This window comes from Pinus tabuliformis, chromosome 7, assembly GCF_031772625.1.
Source record: "Pinus tabuliformis cultivar Carrire ecotype Pingquan chromosome 7, CPIR1, whole genome shotgun sequence".
NCBI classification, from domain to species: domain Eukaryota; kingdom Viridiplantae; phylum Streptophyta; class Pinopsida; order Pinales; family Pinaceae; genus Pinus; species Pinus tabuliformis.
In genome coordinates, this window is record NC_142293.1 from 803,297,510 (window position 1) to 803,306,560 (window position 9,051).

The window sequence follows — 9,051 nt, forward strand, 5'->3', positions numbered from 1 at the left end:
AGTAGTAGTTTTCATTTGTCAAAATGTTTGTAAAATGTGCGGCTTTAAAAAATGTCATCCAAGACATGAGGCCTTGTAGCCTTTATTATCCGAACATGTTGATACATCGTCAAAAAATAAAATGTAGCCCTAAGACTAGTAGCTACGCATGGTGATCATAGTAGTAGACAATAGCGTGAGGTACTCGTTGTAGCAAGCAGCTAATCGGTCCAGGAACCCCCACGGTGTGCCTCTGATAGTGAAGAGCAAGTCATCAATCCCAAAATTTGGGATGCCTAGGGTCAATCTCTCTAGGTTGTGCTCCATCTCAGATAAAGCCTCTGTTACATCATGGTTTTGTATCGCAGGAGATGCTAGATTCTCATTGCGCCTATCGAATCGACGTAGTTTTGCTGGTCTCATAGTCCCACATCGGCATGATTATTTTGGATAGTTAATTTTGGATGCCAAAAGATAAAAAATTGAAAAACAAAAAACAACGAAAATGTGAAATTTTTACCTAGGTCACCCCACTGTATTCCAGCCTACAGTAGTATATTTGGATCACTTGTATAATCCATGCCTGCATATGGAAAGTCCTCAATCATAATGATCTGACATTCCAACCATCCAAAGAAATTAGGAGTATATCGAACAGTTGGGCCTTCACCACCTCCGTGGCGTGCCATCAATGTGACCCACTTCAGCATGTGAGGATCTCGCGGTCCTCCTCCATCTATGGCTACTTGTGGGGCGAGAAGGGGGATCCTCTCTAGAGAGAATAAGATAACAAAGGCACCATACCCAAAATTCTTGAGTTTGTCGGTTTTCACTCTAGTTAGTTGCCCTTTCAAGTTGGCAACTACCCCTTCACACCAGTTGAATATTGTAGGTTGCAAGCACTCTACGAAAATCTACATATGAGCCTTGGTGAGTAAGTGAAGTGTTTCACTCCCACATAATTGTGCAACAGTGAATACGATAGCCCTCAAAGGGAGCCTCTCAATGGTTTTGATATCAATTCTCCTGTCTTTGAGTTCGGATCCTAGAAAACAACGTTGAACTAGAAAAGTGGCAGTTGTTTCACCACCTCGTCTATGTCCGTATAGAGAAATGTCAACTCCATGACGTGGGATCCCAGAAAAGAAATATATTTTAGCAACATCTATAGTGAGTCTATGATCTCCAATCAGGAATCACTCTTCCTGTACATTCCATTTTCTCACCATCCATTCCAGCAAATCTAATTGGGCCTTCATTCCCGGGATTGTGAAAATTTTGTACAGGCCATAGTTTCTTGGAGCTTGTAATGTTTTTGGATGGTTCAAAGGAGCTATATCCTATTCTTCATGTTCATGCTCTCTCCACTTCATTTTTGTAGCTCAAAACCCTACAACTAAACATGGAGAATCATTAGAAAATGTTGTAGTAATTTTTTGCAAACAAATTGGGCATTTTTCATGAATTTTTAAAAGCCCTCGGTGTTGTGCGCGGCCGCCTTTTAAGACCAGTGAGGATTTTTGTGGTTCTATCCTTAGAAACCGTGCAAATCTCATTTTTATGTGTAAAAAATATGGTTGGTGTGTGCAAGCCCGATGAAGAGAAACTGCGCACACCGAGGGCGATTTTCGAATTGATAAACCCCCCAAAAAACCTAAATACATAGTGAAAAGAAAAATAAAAGTAATGAAAACGAATATATCGAAGAGACTATTTATCTAGAAAAGATAACTGATGATTTGGTCCAACGGTTTTCCCAAAATCTACCTCTGAAGTTCTTACTGAAAATGCACTCAACCACTCTCAAATGGTAATTTTTTTTTACTTTTTTGGTTTTTTATAAGTGCTTAGGTCCATTAAAATATTATGTTTTTCCTATTAGCCTTTGAAATCCAAATTTTTAATCTTTTTATTATATTTTTGAGCAGTGACTATTATTTTTGAGTTTAAATGTGCAGAACACAAGTTATTTACGAAAATGAATCATTTTGATGATGAGTACATTTTTATTACTTTTTCAAACTTGTTAAAAACTTACGAAAAATAAAAACCGAGAGTTCTCTTTATGCCCTTTTCAGACTCTCTAAACATGAAAATATCACTAAGTACTTGACTATTCGAACTCGTAAAAGTAAATGAGTAGTCGTCTATTTAGTATATGTTTACCCTTTTTACGGACCGAACTAGATTATTTATGAAAAAGGTATGTAGAAATTTTGAATAATAAACACATATTCAACAGAGATTATCCCGATTATACACTATTGCGGAATACATGCATAATACATAACCTCCTCTACGTTGATCATCAATTTAGCAGCATTAAAAACAATGAAACATCAATAGCATGCACACATTAACACAGTATGTAACCCGGGGAAAGCTTACAGCTGAAAACCCCACACTATCTGTATATTAATGATTGAGAACATGTAACATCACACAGTACAATACTCCTCACAAGTATCCAGCACTATCTCCACCTGTTACACACAAAACTAGCTCAGATCCGAACAAGTCACAGGTTCAAATCTTCTCCGCTGCTTTGCCTACCTCTATTGCACACAATACCTGCTGAGAATCACTCACACTGGAAATCACGTGAGCACAGGCTATTCTACTGGGCATATACTGGGCAATCATCATTGGCATACTCAATCCATTGATTGTGCAAGATCTCATGCACAACTATAGTCACAACTGATAGCAATCTCAACCTCTAACACCTGTCTCCACTGAACTGTACATGCACTGAGTTAACTGATGTATTCTTCAGTTGCATTATGAGTTAATAATTAGTGAATTAATTTAATCAATTAATTCACATCACTTATCACTAGTCTATTTGTAGTTAGACTAATTACAACTAGTTTAACCAAGTCAAACTGAACACAACTCCATCAACTCCACATCCAACTCCACAGAACTCACATGCATGAGTTCTAACTGATGTCCTACATGCAATAGCTCAACTGACTCATAAGAAAAGCGTATTTCCTTCTGACAGCTGCATGTGCCACATATTTAGCTCAAACTGAAGTGCTCCAAGAGGATAAGATAATGTTTATAGTCTAAATATTATTATGAGACAATAATATTTGACTTTTCTATTTTTGACTAGCAGTCTAAAAATAGACTCTGATCACTCCTGCTGTGATCCAAAAATAGAATTCCATCTATTTTTCCCAACATGACCAATCATCCATAAACAGCATCCTGCAACTCATAGACATGATCCATATGTCTAAAAATAGACATAGTCTAAAAATAGACTTTGTGCCATAATTTGCCTGCGGGCCCACTTAGTGAAGGCGACTCCTTTCCACTAAGCTCCATCATCTTGTTGCATTCTCAACAAGGTATATGTTGACTAATCATGTTCAATAGAGTTCTCTTCTGCATTATTGTACCTTTTTCCAGGCTTGAGAGACTAAATTTACGAAAAAAAGAGACTATAGAGTTTGCTTATGTTTTTCTCCTGACTCCCTAAAAATGAAAAACACCGAGCCTTACTTTCTCCAGGCTCGTTAATATTTTATGTTGAAATAACTGAATGGATTTTCTTTTTGTGTCTTTTCAAACTTTTTAAACATGAAAACAACATTGAGTTACCCCTTCACTAGACTCGTAAAACTTAAACAATGTAGGACTCGTCAATCATGACGAGACTGGACCACTCCTTTCTAGGGTTCATTAAAAATACTACAAAGGATGAGCTTACAAGACAAGCATATGTTATCCTCCTCAAGATTTCAAAAAATAAAGTGGTACTTTTCAGTAATGGTGGGGGAAATGTGGGAAAGAACATTTGTTTTTATATTACAAAGGCAATATGTCGCTCTTGATCATGACACTCAGTCACTTTTGTGTCCAGGTTGGGAAATCCATTTGTCTCTTACTTGACTGTACCTCATTGAAAATATTCAGTTGACTTGGGGTATTAATTTTGAGTCAAATTCTACCAAGTAAGAATGTCATGTCGCCGATATGTTCAAGAGAATTCCAACCTCAGTCAAAATTATCTTGCAATTCATGGCCTTTAATCACGTCGACCATCCTTGAGTCAATATTGGATTGCTCCAAACTGTTGTTCTTCAAAACATGACATGAGTTTCATGTCATAGGCCCTCCTGCGACGGGTTTCTTCATATCGACTTGATCTCACTATCTAGGAAGTTGATCTAGAAACATTTTTCAGTACCTTGGAGCTTGCATGCTGTAATGGAAGGTTTCTCACCTTCGACGACAGGTTCTCATCATTGACCTTTGATCGAATGATTCTATGAGTGTTCAACTTCAAGAAAACTATTCACACTTCATAGATTGTACTGGAAGTAACTTGAAAACCTTTGTCATTATTGGCGGTTTCTCTCGCGCTTGTTAACGATTCACATCATTGACCAGTAATCAAGTGCTATGAAACATTCATTCGAATGGCTAGATTTGTATTATGGATCGAGAGATGGAGATCAATACCCTGGATCTAGTTTCATCCAACTAGGCTACATGGAGTTATTAAATATTCATGATTGTAAACATAGATCCATTTATGGCTATGTCCATACTATGTATTTTATTGGCATGGATCTTCAGATGTATTTCCGTACTGGTTCTTTGAGACATTTATGTTCTTAGTATGGGAATTTCTACCTCAACAATGATTTTATATTGCATTGTAACATTTGATTGATTGTTTTAGGTCTTCGACTGTAGTCTCTAACCTGAACCTTGGTATGATAAAGCGCTTCTATCATCAAACATATTTTCTGACTTTGCACTTTAGGGGGCAATCTATTACACGTCATTTTATCACATTAGGAAAATGACCATCGATTTGGATCTTTTGTTATCCATCAAAGTGTTCCAAAGCATCCCCCTGCAAGGCTAGAACCTAAACAATCCCAAAGAGAATGAAATTCCTAGATCTCAAGGCCCAACAACATTTTTTGGCTTTCTACATAGTTCCCTAGTCAATTTCTGCGCATACGCAGAAGAGGCCATTAGATTTTGCACAAAAGTGCGCTCTATCTTACAATATGGCATGCACACATGAATTACACAAGTAAAAAATAAAAGGTAAAGTCTAGAAGCTTTGTTAGTTGAATATTTCCCAACTAACAACTTCGAATGGATGCCTACACAAGCTTGATCCCTCCCATAATTGAGATACTTCCCTCTATTTTTGGCTCCCCTATTTCACCATTTGTGGATCTCATCCCTTAAGAAGAGGATCCCAAAACTGCTCCTCTTGGCCTATAAATCAAACACAGAATAGAGGATTAGAGAGGACCACTGAAGGCAGGCTTATGCTATTGAAATAGGGCTAGAAGGCTTTTCATCCAAGGATAAGGTTGTAGATCATGGGAAGAGGCTTGTGACATCAAGCCAACCAGGTTGTAAGCTTTTTCTCCTTTGAATTAAATACAAAGCGATTGTTCGTTCCTAATTATGTCTATTCTAATATTATTTGTGAGATTACTTGATCACTCACATGGTTTATAACTGATTATTGATTCAAATTATGATGTATTCTAAGTTAATAACTTCATTTACCTTTGATTTTATATTTGATATGATTTGATCCTTTTGAATGTTTTTGTCTATGCAGATATCTTTTGGAGCATCATGGAGAAGTTGTGGAAAGAATTGGGAAAGCCTCTAAGGCATTGCGAAAAATATGGTTGTGGAAAGCACTGAAAGAACTTCAACCTGCACTTCATTAAATAGGTAAGTGCTTCTTTACATATTATATGTTCCAATCAGTGATAAGCTAAGGAAAGGTAACAATTCTTTTCATGTTTGTTACTAGGTTTTCTTTGAAATCTAGGGAGAACCATATTGACTGCAAGAAGGATTATTCCACCTAACAACTACCCTCCTCAAATATGACTTCTTGACTGAAAATGACTCTCCTCTATCTTGAAATATAAAACCTATAGGCCTTTGAGACCTCATTGTGGCCCACAAAATGTCATTCTCTAATGAGGGATTGAGCTTAGTCCTCCTATGTAGGAATGTGGACATAAACTGGACTACTGAACATGCACAAATGACTCACCTCCAGTTTGTCTCCTGTAAACATCTCCTTGGGAGTCTTGTCCAACAATGCCCTATGAGGACTCCTCTTTTGCAAGTAAATAGTTGTATTGCAAGCATCTGCCCACAAAAACATAGGCAAGTCTGTATCATACATCATTGCCTTTTTTTCTCCCACTATGGTCATGTTCCTCATTTTAGCTACCCTACTCTACTGAGGTTTGTAAGGTATTATGAGTTACTTATTGATCACTACCTCCCTGTAGAAATCCATAAACTTATTGGAGGTATATTCACCCCCATTATCAGATCTTAGTACCTTAATCTTATTACCAATCTAGTTCTCCACAAGAGCTTTGAACTCTTGAAACTAACTGAAGACCTCACCCTTGGTCATCAAGAAGTAGATCTAAGTCTTCCTAGAATAGTCATCTATGAATGTCACAAATTATCTAGACCTTGTGATTGGTTCCACTAACATAGGACCACATATCCAAATGCACAAAGTCCAACACTCACTTTGACCTAGTCTCACTATGAGGAAATGATACCTTAGCATGCTTACCTAGTGCACACCCTTTGTACACTCCCTCCTATTCCACCTTGATCTCCAAAAAACCTGTAACCATCCTCCATAACATAGGAAGAGCCTTGTCGTGTAGGTGTCCCATAATCCTATGCCAAATATCACTCGGGTTGTTGTTGTCATGTACAATGGCCTTCACTAGTTGACCTCTCAACAAGTATAGGTCGTTCTCCCTACTCCCTATGAATTGCCTCATACTAGGATCAACCCCTTTTGACCTAAAAACTACTTCACCTCACATGAATCTGACCTCTATTCTTTTGTCCCCCTTGGTCAAAACTAAAATAGATTCTTCTCCAACCCTAGTACAAACATCACGTCTTTCACCTCCAAGGGACTCCTTGAGTCCATCCGAAATTGTATGTTGCGAATGACTTGTACCGCATACTTGGTGTTGTCACCAAGCTCCAAATGTACATCTCAAGGCTCCTTAGCCATACAAGTGAAGATATCGTGATATCTCCTCATGTGACGAGATGTTCCACTATCCAAAAACTACACCCCTCTCGTAATGGTGCAGAAATGTATGACACCAAGGAAAAGTTCTTCTCTAACTTCTTGACCATCGCATCCATCTATGTCATGGCTATCTTAGATATATTATCTTTGCCCTTATTCTTGTTTGGACATTGTTTGGCATGATCAAACTTGTGACATGCAAAGCACTTGACGTTTCTCATGTCCTTGTCCTTTTTTCTTTGTGAATATCCTCCTCCACCTTGGTTCTACTTGGCCTTCCCCTTTCCCTTCTTAGCTTGCATAACAAGAGCAAGTTCCTTATCCCCACCTCCACTCCTATGCTCTCTGCCAATTATTGAACTCATAGATTTATTTCTAGATGAAGTAATCCCACAACTAGGTCTAATTAAGAAATTGTTGTCTAGCAAGGATCCCCTCCACAAAGGTGTTCCATTTTTGAGTGCAACCTTTTATATCTACCTTCAGTAGCTCTCAACCACTCACAACTTCTCCCACAGTTGATAGCCCATTACAAATTTTTTGGATCTTGGTGAGATATGAGGTCATGAACTATGATATGTTCATAAAAATGTTGTTTAACTTATCTTTGAACACCATATTCATGTTCTCATTTTTAGTATAGACTAGTCAAGGACGCCCACATCTTATGTGTTGTATCTTTCCCAGTTATGTGAGGACTCACATGATCCTTCACACCATCCAAAATGATACCCCTCACTTTCACATATTTTAACTTATGCTCAGCTACTAGGGTACCATTTGAAAGCACTAGAACCTCATGATTTGAAAAATCCCAAAAACCATTACTCTTCAAGATAATGGTTATGTGATCCTGAAATATGGAAATAACTATGACCTGGTAGTGATGTTTGAAGAGGAAGGATGGCTCTGTCTTTGCGTGAGGAATTGAACCTACACCCTCTGAGCAGTTGTGGTTAACTCCCATCAGTGTGATGAAGCTTATTTCCATTTTCATTCTGGGTAATTGACTATTGCACTTTTTCTGAGGCTGTTGACATGTAATTTTTTGGAGTGGGGTTTGTCTATCAGTTTTCTGGGAGGATTTAGATGGATGCAGGGCAAGATTCGCATGCCGAGATGGATGAAGATCTCATTGATTATTTTTCTGACCCATTTGAATCAGTGCCGATCTAGACATAATCTCCACCTCAGCCTCTAACAATGACTCCATTAGTAGTAAAAGGGTTAGCGGTCTCTCATGTGGTGGAGGTTAGGGTTTCATCAAAGGTGGCTTTTGAAAAACCCTAGTCCTCAGGACTTTGTTAATAATTTTTTTGTCGGTCAGCACACGCTTGGGTTTCAAAGCTCTAAGGTTCCTATGGATCCCTTTTCTCAGCCACATGTCGATATTTCGATTCCATTGCCATCTTCACTACAATTCCTAGCGACCTGTTTCAACCCTTGCTCATCTTCGGCACTCATCGATGGAGTTTCCCATCAGGGTGGAATATTGGAAGAGATAACTTATAATTATGATTTGGGTCCCTCTAGGGTTCCTTCTCTTACAATTGGAGGGAAAATCCATCCTATAGATCTATATCGTGAACATCTTTCAGGACCTTTAGATCTCCACACTTGCTTAGACATCACGTTTCTTTGTTGGTCCCTCGGTCAATTCCCTGGATTTCCTGCAAACGGAAGCCAACGTTAATTCCCCTTTGGATTCAAAGTCACAAGACCCTGTTGTTCTGGAGAGAGGGGCTCAGAAGAAATGAGAAAAGAAAACAAAAAGCACCAAAGTTTGAGAAAGAGGGAGACTTATGGTGTTAAGGGAGGGAATTAGGATGGAAGTAGTCATGGACATTACAAACAATGTATTAGCTGGAAGGGTCTGTAGCAAAGAGTACTCAATGTCATGTCTGAAGAAGTGGGTTGCTGAAATTTGGGGACAAATTCTTAATTAATTACCATCAGTGGTAACCATGACAAGAGGATGGTTTTCCCTATGT